We start from the raw sequence: 14189 nt of genomic DNA, 5'->3' as shown, positions 1-14189 counted from the left end.
ACAGGATGTGATAAACCCTAGATAGGCTTTGAATGACTCTACATCTCCATTCTTTCCCTTTGGAGTCATACAAGTGCTATTTAAACATGATACATGTTTTAATACACCATCATTACTTCATATCTTTAGTCAATTACTTCCCAAGCACAACCAAAGTAATCCTTTTCGCTTAGCATTAAGGACTTGGAGACAAGGCTGTTGTGGAAGGAGAAGATCTGCTTTAAGGATAGCCTGAGATTTTCTGGATACCCCGGAGAGGGGGGATGAGGTGAGGAATGGGATCTACAAGTCAACTAAAACACTTTAAATCCACAGCGTTACATTAGATCTAATATTATATAAACTGTGCATTAACTGGATTGGCCAAGAAACCATCTTTTCCTTATGAGGTATTTTTACTTCATCACTTTAATCAAAAAAAGAAAGAAAAGGAGTAGAACCTCAAGTGCAAATCATTTAACTTTTAAAGAAGCTTGACATTTATTTCCAAATTCAAACCCATAACCAATATTAATTTTGCTTCCAGGTTCCACATTTAAAGGTGGAAGGAAGCATACCTACATTTATTGAAGAATCTAATAGGAGATTTATGCTTATATATGCAGAGCCCTAACACACAAAACATAGCTGGCAGGATTTTAATTTCTATCAAACTCAAATTGTAAAAGATCCTTCCAGCCTGATCTCGCATCAGTACCAAGACCTACTTTGAATGCAATCAGGACTCTAAAATTAACAACAGCATCTGGATGGAAACTTGAAAAACTGCCATTCAAAAGGTAAGAAAAAAACCACTCAGTTCCAAAAAGATTAGTAGAAATATCCTACCAGTAATATTTTCTTGGCTTTCAAAGAGAATGCTCTTCCTGCTTGAAATCCATTCACTTGGCAGACCAGAGTTGCCTAGATGCAGTTCTCTATTGGATAAACTTTACATTTTTAATCTCTTTTAATTACTTTGATTTTGACAAAATGAAGCCACTTAAGACCTGGCAGAAAATAACCCAATTAATATTTCCCTTCTCATCAAGTCTTTAGATTAATTATGCATTCTAATAACGGCTTAAGGACTTGTTTCTAACAGCTGCTGACCATTTTCATCTTAAACCAATGCCTTTAAACACATGCTTAACTTAATTGCCTAAAAAGTCCTTTCAGAGTAAATGGTTCTATTGATAGTCATAAGAAGTTAGGCAGAGATGACGACCAGAACCTGAGAGCTTAGAAACTGGCAGAAAATAACTTTTTAAAAAAAGAGATAAAATGATCTGACTTGAAAAACTTCATGAAGCAGGCAGTAATTTCAATTCTTCATGTCTTAATACATTATAACACTTGTATCCTCTAGTCTATGTATTCTTTCCAGTAAAATTTTCTAAACATTTTGTATTCCCAATTTATAAAGGAAAGTCATAGAAAAAAATGATGCAATAAGAATTAAATATACTCATTTCTTCTAAAGTATCTGACTAGAAAATAACCTTACCAATTTTTAATTATTTTTTTTTACCACAATGAGATATCTAGACACTGTGGATCTCATCTCGTTGTCTTTTGTAAAAGGGAAGTTGACACTGGCACTACTGAGGATTTCAGCCAATCAAATACTCCATGTAAAGGATGATGAAAAAATATCATTGCTTTGTCCCTAAAATAAAAGACTAACTGTGCCAGTCTGTTTGCAGCTCTGAAACCAGGTTACCTAATAGCCAGATCCGATAAACAGTCTCCTCATGAGATTAAGTAAGTACTCTCTTATATGCTTTTAAAAAAGAATAACTTGTAACAGTTAAAAAAATGCCACAACAACAACACAAAAAAACCCAAAACACAAAAATCCCACAACTTTTGGCAAACGTAGTTTCGCGTGAGCTGTTGGTACATAGGTAGCAGCTCTAATCCTGGCTGTGACTGCCTTCAGCTCTCTTAACCAAATCATTTAGAAGTGACCCAAATCAGAAATACAGGACATTTTCATTTCTGTCCTTTGATTTCCTTGCTACAAAATTGGGATAAATAATCCCTGTCAGTTCTCCATTATTAGAGCAGCTAAGGCTTTGAAGCACTTTAAATATTAGAAGTTTTCTATGAATTTTAGCAACAGCAAGGTCCATTGAAACAGGGCTGAAATGAACCTGGGCTTCAGGATTTTACTAGTGCAGTTCTGTGGCGTCCACAGCTGAGTGCAGGAAGGCAGCAGATAGACAGTGCTACGAGCAACACCACCGCAAGAAAGGTATGTCTGCCCCACACACAGATTAAGACAGTGGAAACCCTGTATGATTTTAAGAAAAAAAAAAAAAAGGAAAGCAGAAGTAAGATTACTGGGCTTGTGATTTCACAGAGTAGTTGGTCTGATTTAGCTGCATTCAGGAACTGATATGAAGCTTGCCGAAATCAAGGGCAGTCTTTAAACCAAGCATTATGAGAGCTCTGCTGGACATGTGCCTGTGCATTAATGACAGTTATATTCTGGAAGAACTAAACTCTGTACCTTTTTGTTTGCTGAAGATATCTGAAAAAGATCTGCTGGTGGAAAACATGAGGCAGCGAATGCTAAAAAAAACCCCACAAACACCAAACCAAAACTCAAAACCCAACAAAAAATCCCGAACCCCCAAAAAATGCCAAAAAAACCACCCCCACGCTGCCCCAACTGGAATCCTCAGCTTTTATTTTTTAGTTTTCATGGTGAGAAATATTTGGTTATCAATCTGAGAGAAAGATCTCGGTGTGAGTACAGGATTATCTAATAACTGCTCATTACAAGCTCCGGTACAACTAAGAATACCTTCATAAAACCAGAAACAACAGTGACTTGAAATTTGGTTTCAAAACCCTGCCAATGTAATAAAAAATCCCCATTATTCAAGAAATATTTTGTAGTTTCTTGATCCAGCCTTATGCTTTCAGTGTTTGCAATGCATTTCTTTTTAATTAGGAAGAAAATAGCTTTCCCTCCTCACTCTTCTACATTGTATTAGCTCTCAAGTTCAACATTGCGTGAGCTAATATGAGGCGCTTAGTTTATGCCCTGCTATTTCTATTTGGTACGAAGCCACTGCTGTCAGGTCATTACTTGTTTTTGTTCTGTGTTCCAAATGCTGCTCATGGGATGCAACCTGAATGGGAAACAGCAGGAGCCTGAGATATAATAGTGGAAATTCACATTGGCACTGAAAGGGAAAAAAGTGTTCTGCACTGCTATTGTTAGTGGTTTTTTAAGGATCCTAAAACCGATAGGAACCATTTTGTTTTATGCTAAGACAATATAGAGTCCACTGCTGTTAGGAATAGTCGAAGATCTGTTATGCTTCTTCAGGAGGGTATTGCTGGAGAAGAGTTTCTATCAGAAAGCTCAGTTCCAGTCTGAACTGCTGAAATTCAGCAGCGTTCAGATATGAAGGCTTAGCTTAGGATCCATATGAAAGGCAGGTGCGGGTCACAACATCCAAATCTCCTTTCTTAAAGAACTAAGTGGAAAGAATGACAAATCAGACTTCATGTCTCCACACCCATCTCTAACTGAGAAAGTTTTCAGATCAATAGAATTATTCTGTCACATGACTGGATGTAATTTAAACTACTTTCCTAGGTTACAGAAAATAAAATCTGTGCAGGAAAGGAAAATTATCTGAATTCACTGCAGTGACTAAGTCTGGGCTGAGTTCCAGTCTCATTAAAATCAGAAAATCATGGACCAGTCCAATATGTTGGCACAGACACATGAGCAATAGAGAAGTTCCTCCCTGCTTTCCTCATCTTGACATTCACATATGAGGACAAGGACGAGTGTCAGCATTGCCCCACAAATAAACATAGAGAGAAGGACAGTTGTCCCAAACCATGACAACGGTACAAATAAGCTGGCATAAAGATTTGTAACTGATGGTCAAAGAAAGCAGCAGGTAGCTCTTCTGCAGGTGTATGTAATTAAAAGGTAGTTTGGGTAGTTTGCTATTTTGGAGGTGCATTCTGTATCAATGTACACAGCTTCAGCCTTTTGGAAATCTGAAGGTTTGGGGGTTGGGTTTGGTTTTTTTCCCATTTACACAACTAGGATACGGAGGATGAACACAGGCAGAGCATGGCTTTGTAGAAAACATGAGCCTCTAAGGATCAGCTTCTTTCTCAGCTCTGCTGAGGGAGATGCAGCTGCCCAGACTCAGGGCTGTTTGCAAAGAATAGCATTCTAGCATAGAGAACATTTTCCTCTCAGTTGTATGGTAATAAATGAGCTTCAAATTAACATGATCAAATTATCAATAGCTACTTTTCCTGCACAAATACCATTGATCTTAAAAGACAATTGCTCTCTCAGTGCCCTGCACTAAGAAAAGATATCAGCATAAGAAAGTTGGGTATGTTGTGTGCTGCTGCATCATTGCTGCTCTCTGAGTGGAGACCCCTGTTGAATTAGAGCTAGAGATTTCTGACAGATCAGTGCTACTGTGACTAGGCTGGTTGTGAAGTTGCTATGGAATATCATCACTTCAAAGAATCTAATACAATTACTATTACTATCCTAATTCGCTTTCTTATGATGCAGATTTGTAATGGAGAAGAGCTTTTGATGATTGATCCTTAACTAATGTGAAGGAAAAAGTGGTTTGCTTTGTCCTTCAAGCAGCTTCTTTCATGTAACATTCGGAGCCATTCTCCAACTGGAAACAATTATTTAAAAAAAAATAAAAATTAAGATGTCAAAGACTGTTTCTGATACAAGTGAAAAGATCCTTTGAAAGATGATCCTTACAGATGTACCCTGCACAGAGCACTTGTCATTAATAACATCATAAACTTCAAGCTGAAATTCGGAGCAGTTTAACATGCAAAAGGAATCTGTAGATCAAATACAAAAAGGAGGAAAATATAACGTAGCTTTCAAGCAGATCGAGATGAAGTTGACAGGAGAGAGGCTAACTTGGGTTAGCTAACTGAGGGGAAGAAAGATCAGGGCACACAATTTTTTTTGTTAATTTCTTTATCCGGGCCTTATTTAAGTGATTCTTTTAATTTAGATACTTTCACTGTAAAAAAAATGCTAGTGCTGTAAAATGAGGGGGGGAGGAGAGAGAAGTATTGGTTAACTGAACGCAATCTTTGATAAAACTCAATTTATGTAAAATTATTCATCTGAAATTCTTAAATTGTTTTCAAACATTTAAAGAAGTGGTTAGAGGTTGTGACACTAATAAGAGATATTACACCAATTTTGCTAAAGGGAATATACAACTTAGTTCAAACTCAGTGGCAGAGTTAGGATTAAAGGAAGAACCTCTCTTTGCAACATGGGAGCTAGTAAAATCACTAATTTGTCAACAGCATTTGGCTTTAATCTTCCTTTGGAATATGAGCAATATGTGAGAGTTAGTCTCATTCTGCTCTCCAGGCCAGATCATTTATAAGTCATGCTGCAATTTTTACCTTTAAGGCCCAGGGAAGAGTATCCCCAATTCTTATTTTCTCCTGTAATGAGATAACCCTCGTAGGAATTACAAATCTTTGGGCTAAAAGTTAAAAAAAAAAAAAAGCTCTTTTCAATCTGTAGTGGAACTTTTATCATATTTACAGGATCTTTGCACCACCAGCCCCCAAACCGTCTATGTGCTGTCAAGATTTGCCTTTGACTAAAATCCTGTGGCTACAATCAAGAAGAAGCTTTATCAGTCAGACGGTGGGAGCCCATCTTGATCCATGCAAGTTGCAAAAGTTCACCATGTAGCAAAACAAGGACAGGGCAAAAGCATCAAGGTGAAAGAAAGAAGAGTATGGTGAGAAGAGGTTATACATTTATCCAAGGGAAAAAAGGCAGACATTTATAGGAGAAATGGATACATTCTCTACTGCTGTGAAATGGTTTAAGTCCTGAATTTACAGCAATGCTTCTGCAACTCAGTTCCTGTACTGTTAGCAGCATAAGAATGCTGAAACTGCTAGTTTTGGGGGACATTAATGGACTTTCTAACCCAATAAAATGCAGCTTTCTGAGGATTTTAAGAGGCACCCTTTACTGGTAAGCTGTGGGATATATTGCATGCTGTTAAATTTAACACTGGGTTTTAACTGAATTTTCTTGGTGCCAGCTGAGTGGGTCAAATTCATTCTCAATGCCTTGTGCAATACCCACTTTGTGGCTCAAGCTGGGAACACAGAGCCAAACACAGCAAAGAGAAAAGTGGAAAAAACTGTAAATAATGGAAAACTGCAAATTGAAAGTAACATTAGAATATTTCAAAAATAATTCTACAGATCTTTTTAATAAAACTTCCTCACTAATTACCCACTTCTCTAAAGTTTTCAATGCTATCTTTTCTTCAGAACAGCTGTGCAGAATCTCAGCCTTCAACTATTTGCAGGCTGGTTGTTGGCTGTGTCGTAACGCATGACAGCAAACCCGCCTGCCACACACCAACAGCTGTAGTTTTTGTGCTGCCATGACCAGTCCATCTGCCACCACCACCCATGCCAGTACAAAGGGCATGATTATACAGCGCTGAATAAAAAGCCAGAGGAAGGAAATACCACTGGCAGCAAAATGCTCCTGCTCTCAGTGCTCCTCTTTGCTTCCTCCTTTTCATCAGTGTTCAGTTCTCCATCTGCTCTCCAGGGGTGCTATGGCAAACGCTGGAAAAATAAATGCAATGCAACGTAAGGCAAACCACGACTGAAAGAGCATGCTTGGGTCATTTCCACTCTAGCCCTCAGAGAGGAAAGCAAGTCTTCATTAGTCTGATGCTTAAGGTCTAAATGAAGGTACACACCAAGAAACGTGGGGAGGATTTGAGGCATGTCATCATCTCCCAGAATCCCCAGAGGAGGGGCCTGATAAAGCTGAACACAGCAATTTTTCTCTGCCCCAAACTGAGAGAGATCATGCACTAATATGGATTACATCAACTCATGGAACGGCTTGTTTAAAGAGGGACTGTTGTGTATGGTGAGAGACAACGTGAGCCCTCTAAGTAGACTGTAAAAGCAAGAGTCAAAGGAAGTACAATTCCCACCAAGCACTGAACTTCTACCACATAGAGTCTAATTCATTTTGAAGAGATCAGAAGTACTATACTTCAAGTGCTGTTTCTCTGAGAGAAGATTAAAATATTTAATCAGAATTGAAATTTTCTGGGATAATAGGAAGGGGAATAAAAATCAGATTTTCCAGAACATGCAAATTTAATTAACTGAAATCTATTTCAATGGAAAATTCCTGAGTGTTGCCACCTAGTCTGGAAGGACAGACACAAACCCTACACTGCTGCCACTATTGAGCTCTTGCCAGCTACACGTTGTGCACAGGGGTGCAGGAAACAAAGGTCCCTGTCGAGCTCTGCCTTCCCCTTCCCAGGGCTGTCTCCAGGGCTCAGATGTAGGCAGCCAAACCTTTCTTCCCCTCTCTCATAGCATACCTCAGGATAGGACTGTGGAGCAGGAAATTAAAAGAAATAGTCAGCTAACTCACAACTGATGGGCCTAAGCAACAGCAAATCTCTACTTCTAAGACTGATAAGCCGTAGTGTCCCTACCAAAACCACTATTTTTATTCCTCCATTAGTAGGAATAGCATGAGTCAACAAATGCATTCTCTTTTCAAGAAAGGCATGACAAATGTTCTAATTTCACCTTTACATTGCAGATTCCCCCACTTCAAGAAACTCTTAAAGCTAACTGAAATGAAACAACATTCCCCTTAGAAACCAAGCCTCCCTTGCCATTGCTTGAGTGGAGAAAATTGGGATTGAGATACAAGCTTAAAGCTTCACAAATCACTTCCAAACCAGAAGGCTAAGATATCTAGGGCTGAGGTCGATACAGCACAGCCAGCTGGAAATTCAAAGAGAAAAACTAGGAAGCTATGGCAATTTATAGTGATTAAGGATCTGAGTCATTGATTCCATTTCTTCTTTTCCTCTCACTAATGGAAAGCCAGAAGTGGTCTTATGAAAACAACAAAGATAGGCATGCAAGCATAATTGAAGAAATGAACCCCTAGTTTTTGATAAATAGTGATCCACTCTTCTCTACATGCATTGGGTGAAGTATTTTAAGTTGGCAGTCAGGAAATCAGTTCTTTTTGCAGTTACAGCTGAACAGATTCAATGCTTGGAATAAACTGGCCTTGTGCAAACTTTTCTTTTTTTTTAAAAAAAGTATTTCCTTGCTAAGTGATCCCCAGAGGCATATCTCTATAAAACAGTTAAAGGGAAGCTGCTGACTTGCAGTCAGTGGGTTCAACAATTTGAAAATGATTAATTTGGTTTTAAATCATCCAGACCCACTTATGCAACAGACAGCAAGGAGAGAAATTCAATTTTTTTTTTGAGAAACTTCCTATTTGGAAGATTAAGAGATGGAATCAGTGGTAGATTACAATGAAATTTTAATTATCAGAAGTTTGGCACAGTGATAGATTTCACTGCGTTGCTTAGCCAGTGCACTCTGTCTTCCAGAGACTCAACTTCACACCCAGACTTCAGCTCCAGTTCATGCAGTTTGGAGCTTCCCTCTCTTACAAGGTGTTCTGTTTTGGAACTGCTGAAGAAGGAAACAGTCATTTGTCATTGATAAAGACCTCATAGTAGCTTTCTCAGTGCAGCTGTATTGGCCCTCCTGCAGTCACAAGGGAGGAGGATTTGTGTGCCTCTGATTATGAGGGCTGATCTCTCTCAGGAGAAGCTTCTGCGGCATGAAATGAGATCTACAGCACGCTCTCTATACTGACAGAGGATTCTCATTGCATGCACCCTTGCTCTCCTCTACACAGAAAAGCAGTGGGACAGCTAGTGCAGTAAACAGCTCCAACAGCTCTGTGCCAGCACATTACTCCTTTTTGCCAACTGAATTCCCAGATGGTCATTAGCACCCAGCTATCTGACTTGTATACTTTCAAAGGCTCAGAGTGTAGTGTCTGCACTCACGCCAGATTCCTATAGGGTAACTGTAGCCATACCATGCTCACTTCAGCTCTTCCAGCAGGTTTGTTCAGACGTGGAGCATACTTAACAATATTCAGGCCTTAATTACAGTGGCTAAACATACGCCATGTTCACTCCATTTGATTTCAGAGGTGAGAAAAATCACTTGTGTATGTATTTTATGCAAATGCGTTGTATATGGTTTTTAGGTTTATGAGGGTAGAATTCTCATTTGAGATAAACCAGAGTAGGTTTAGAGATGCTCTGATTTATGGCAGAAGAATTCTTGCAGATAGAGGCTTTAGGATAAAAGGCGGTACAGAAAAGACGGGCATACTTATTAGTCTCTGTTTTAGCCCTCCTACGTAAAAGAAAAATTCAATGATGTGGAAGCAATTCAGGAGAAAACACTGCTTTAATAGTAAGGGCTAGAGATTAAGTATACTATTAACTACATATTCTCTGCGTGTTCTTTCAGAGCCTACTGTGCTTTTCACAGTCACTTTGTCTATTTAGGACAAAGCTCTCCCTGGGGACCTCACCCAAGAGTAAATAGAGTTACTTCAAGAATTAAAATAAACTGCTGGAGGTATATCACACTTTATGGGAATTGCAATTTTCCTCCCAGGTATGAATCAGAGAGACAAAGCCAAGGGCTGCAGTAGGAGTGGGGCTGGAAAGGGGCTGACCATGGAGTAGGTAGGATGCCAAAAACATTGTCTCTGGAGAAGTTTTTCCACCAGACCATCTCTAGGGTTCCTGGGCTCAGTGTCAGCCCAAGTGCTTGCCTGGGCTTGGAGCTAGGATAGAGACAAAGCAGGAAGCTGCTTTTGGAATGGTGGAAAGGGGCTGCCAACTCCGCTGTTAAAACTCTGGGTTTGGTTAAAGTAACTTGAATGGAAGGGTAAGAAATGCATACTCCCTCTTAGGGCATCCCAGAAAAAATAAACCTGGAGAAAGGATGTTGATAAGGTTTGATCTTGAAGATTTCTGCACATAAGCAGAGCTAAAGAAATTCAGGTACTCTTCCCAGATTGCTCAGAGTGAAGAAAAATAGCCTGTTATATTAATAAGGAAAGGTAAGTAACCAGAGGGACTTACAGAATCACACCTACTCACCTGCAAGGAAGGACAATTTTATACACAAAGCAGGAACTAAATACAATTGTTGCTGACCTCTGTAAGAGCTGGAAATAGAATAAGTCAAGTGGATCTGATTGTAGCTTCACAATCTATATAAAGAGAAGCCAATTTCTTTTTGAATAACATGCTTATATTTAGGATCCTAAATCTGTATTTGGAAACCTAAGGAACTGACCTGATTTTCTGAAGTGTTCAGCATCCAGTGAATGAGTGGAAACATTTTTAAGAGGCTTCTGTGGGAACTGCTGGATTCAAGAGCTTTGGATGGGGAGAAGGAAATCAAAGTTTCACTCTATTTCTTAACTTTGGGCTTACAAATCTAAGACTTGCATTTTCAGAATTCATCACTCTGCAGTAATGTCTGGGTTTGCTTTAAATACTGTACAGCTAGAACTACGAAGTGTGCACATTTTTAAAAAGCTTTCAGACTCTTTCGGTACCATTTAAATAAGGAAATTTAACACAGAGTAAACACAGCCCCACTTTGCTGCCATGCTAGTTTGGAATCTGGATAAAATAATCCCTACAGCAAAAGCAAAGCTGTATAAAAATGCCATAGCAAAGCCATATGAATACCGGTAGCAAAGTACATTTGGGAACATGTTACATAAAAAGTAAATTTCTAGTATCTCGGTTGGGGAAAAAAGAAAACTTCTAATGATTAAGTAAATTGTGGAGGCCTCTGTTTCGCTGAAAATGGCCTTTCTTCATCAGATTCTCAACTTTTTTGAGGTCACTCTGTTCAGTGTCTTAAAAGGGCACCAGTATCAGTCTCTCTTCCATTCAGAAACTTTCTTTTATCCTCTCAAGACCACAAGACTGTATAACCCTATTTGGAAAAGAGATTGTGTGTAAACCTATGGCCTAACCAATCCATATCAAAACATAAGGGTCCATCATGAATTGCTGCTGTATTATTTCCTCTAATGGTGTGAAAAAACATGAAAAAACAGAGCTCATGCTACAGAATATTTGCAACTACAAACATTTTTAAAGTGTTACTGCCTTTCTTTAAAAGTTCTGAAAATTGGGAGAAGAAAAAGATATATTCTCACTGCATTCTTATTTTTATTTCACAGTGAATATTTCAAAGTTTTAGTGCCATTTATAATTTAATTAAGATCTGGGTAGAATTCCACCAAGAAAGTCTAAATACAGTCACTCCTCTACTCACACCCTTCACAGAAGCATTGGGTTCTACAACTCTCATAGACCTGCCTGATAAATGACTTATACATTAAAGCAACTTTTTAGAAAGCAGACACTCTAAATTAGGCACTTTTCTGCAGAGATAACTTTTACAGTTTAGTGTACTCTTCATAATATAAAATACTCATACACCCAGGGTACCATTATCAGCAGTCATGAAGCAAAAGTCATTAAAAAAAAGACAATTGTAGTCTTACTTTTCTGAATGCAGAAATGCAACTACCCAGAACAAGAAAAATGTCAAGAATATTATTTTCAGCACAGAAATGTCTACAGGCCCCAAAAGCAAAGTTGGCAACCCTTTATGTTAGACTCTGTGCAAATATCAGCTAGAGGCGGTCATTGCCAGCAGTCATTACATTTGTAAAATGACAGACAAAAACCAGAAAGTGGAGCAGAACAGAGATGACCCTTCATAGAATCATAGGGTTGGAAGGGACCTCTGGAGATCATGTAGTCCAACCCCCCTGCCACAGCAGGGTCACCTAGAGCAGGCTGCACAGGAATGCGTCCAGGAACGTTTTGAATGTCTCCAGAGTTTTGAATGTCTCCAGAGACTCCACCACCTCTCCGGGCAGCCTGTTCCAGTGCTCTGCCACCCTCAAAGCAAAGAATTTCCTCCTCATGTTTAGGTGGAACTTCCTATGCTCAATTTTGTGCCCATTTCCTCTTGTCCTGCCCCGGGCACCACTGAAAAGAGCCTGGCCCCATCCTCCTGACACCCACCCTTTATGTATTTATAAGCGTTGATAAGATCCCCCCTCAGCCATTGTTTTTCCAGACTGAAGAGACCCAAATCCCTCAGCCTTTCTTCATAAGAGAGGTGTTCGAGTCCCCTAATCATCTTGGTAGCCCTTTGCTGCACCCTCTCCAGCAGTTCCCTGTCCCTCTTGAACTGGGGAGCCCAGAACTGGACACAGTACTCCAGGTGCGGCCTCACCAAGGCAGAGTAGAGGGGGAGGATGACCTCCCTCGACCTGCTGGCCACACTCTTCTTGATGCACCCCAGGATGCCATTGGCCTTTTTGGCCACAAGGGCACATTGCTGGCTCATGGTCATCCTGTTGTCCACCAGGACTCCCAGGTCTCCTTCCACTGAGCTGCTCTCCAGCAGGTCAGCCCCCAACCTGTACTGGTGCATGGGGTTATTCCTCCCCAGGTGCAGCACCCTACACTTGCCCTTATTGAATTTCATAAGATTCCTCTTTGCCCAGATCTCCAGCCTGTCCAGGTCTCTCTGGATGGCAGCACAGCCTTCTGGTGTGTCAGCCACCCCTCCCAGCTTTGTGTCATCAGCAAACTTGCTGAGGGTGCACTCCATCCCCTCATCCAGGTCATTGATAAATATATTGAAGAGGACTGGACCCCGTACTGACCCCTGGGAAACACCACTCGTCACTGACCTCCAACTAGACTCTGTGCCCCTAATCACTACCCTCTGAGCTCTGTCCTTCAACCAGTTATCTATCCACCTTATTGTCCATTCATCAAGCCCACTCTTCCTAAGCTTCCCTATGAGGATGCTGTGGGAGACCGTGTCAAACGCCTTGCTTAAGTCAAGGTAGACAACATCTACCACCCTCCCCTCATCTAGCCATCCAGTCATGCCATCATAGAAGGCTATCAGATTAGTCAGACATGATTTCCCCTTGGTGAATCCATGTTGAGTACTTCTGATAGCTTTCTTTTCCTCCACATGCCTTGAGATGACGCCCAGAACGAGTTGTTCCATCATCTTTCCAGGGATGGAGGTGAGGCTGACTGGCCTGTAGTTCCCTGGCTCCTCCTTCTTGCCTTTTTTGAAGACTGGAGTGACGTTGGCTTTCCTCCAGTCCTCAGGCACCTCGCCTGTTCTCCAGGACCTTTCACAGATGATGGAGAGCGGCCCAGCAATGACTTCTGCCAGCTCCCTCAGCACTCTCGGGTGCATCCCGTCAGGGGCTCACAGACTTGTGAATATCTAATTGATCTAATTGATCCCTCACTCGATCCTCCTCAACCCAAGGGAAGTCGTCTTCTTTCCCCGTTACTTCCCCCAATGCCTGGGACTCCTGAGGGCTGGGCCGAGCAGTAAAGACCGAAGCAAAGAAGGCATTCAGTAACTCCGCCTTCTCCACATCTTCCGTCACCATGGCTCCTGTCTCATTCAACAGTGGGCCCACAACTTCTCTGGTCTTCCTTTTGCTTCCAATATACTTGTAGAAGCCCTTCCTGTTGAGCTTGACAACCCTAGCCAGGTTTAATTCCAAGGCGGCCTTGGCTTTCCTTGTTTCATCCCCGCACGCTCTGGCAGCATTCTTGTAATCCTCCCAAGGGCTCAGTCCCTTCTTCCACTTATTGTAAACTTCCTTCTTCCACTTGAGCTTTTTCAGAAGCTCCCTGCTCAACCATGCAGGTCTCCTGCGTCCCTTGGCCGATTGCCTTCGCTTAGGGATGCAACGATCCTGAGCTTGGAGGAAGTGGTCTTTGAATATCAACCAGCTTTCTTGAGCCCCTTTGCCTTCCAGAGCCCTAGCCCATGGGATCTCTCCAAGCAGTTTCTTGAAGAGGTCGAAGTTAGCCCTCCTGAAGTCCAAGGTTGTAATTTTACTTCTTGTTGTTTTGTGCGTAGTACCCATGACCCTGAACTCTATCATTTCATGATCACTACAACCTAGGGTGCCCCCAACCTTAATGTCCTCCACCAGTCCCTCTGTGTTTGTCAGTACCAGGTCCAGGAGTGCTCCTCTCCTTGTTGGCTCCTGTACCACCTGTGTCAAAAGGTTATCAGATCAGACCAGTGAGGAATTAAACAGACCCCCCAGGTCACCCCTCCTGCAATGCCAGCAACTTTTAACAGGCCCAATTTACCCCCCAAACAGGCCTGTGTCATTTCTGCAATTGTCTGAAAATGGGGGTGTCTCTGTGTGTATGAAGTGCTTT

General features: G+C 41.0%; 1 protein-coding gene across 6 annotated transcripts in view; it reads left to right on the top strand.

Moving 5' to 3' along the window:
• KCNC1 (potassium voltage-gated channel subfamily C member 1) overlaps window positions 1-14189 on the top strand; it is a 137080-nt gene that overhangs the window by 35271 nt on the left and 87620 nt on the right. The gene's annotated exons all lie outside the window — the stretch shown is intronic.

Source organism: Larus michahellis, chromosome 4, assembly GCF_964199755.1.
Source record: "Larus michahellis chromosome 4, bLarMic1.1, whole genome shotgun sequence".
NCBI classification, from domain to species: Eukaryota; Metazoa; Chordata; class Aves; order Charadriiformes; family Laridae; genus Larus; species Larus michahellis.
Note: the sequence above shows the minus strand (reverse complement) of the source record. Positions and strands in the feature narration are given on the sequence as shown.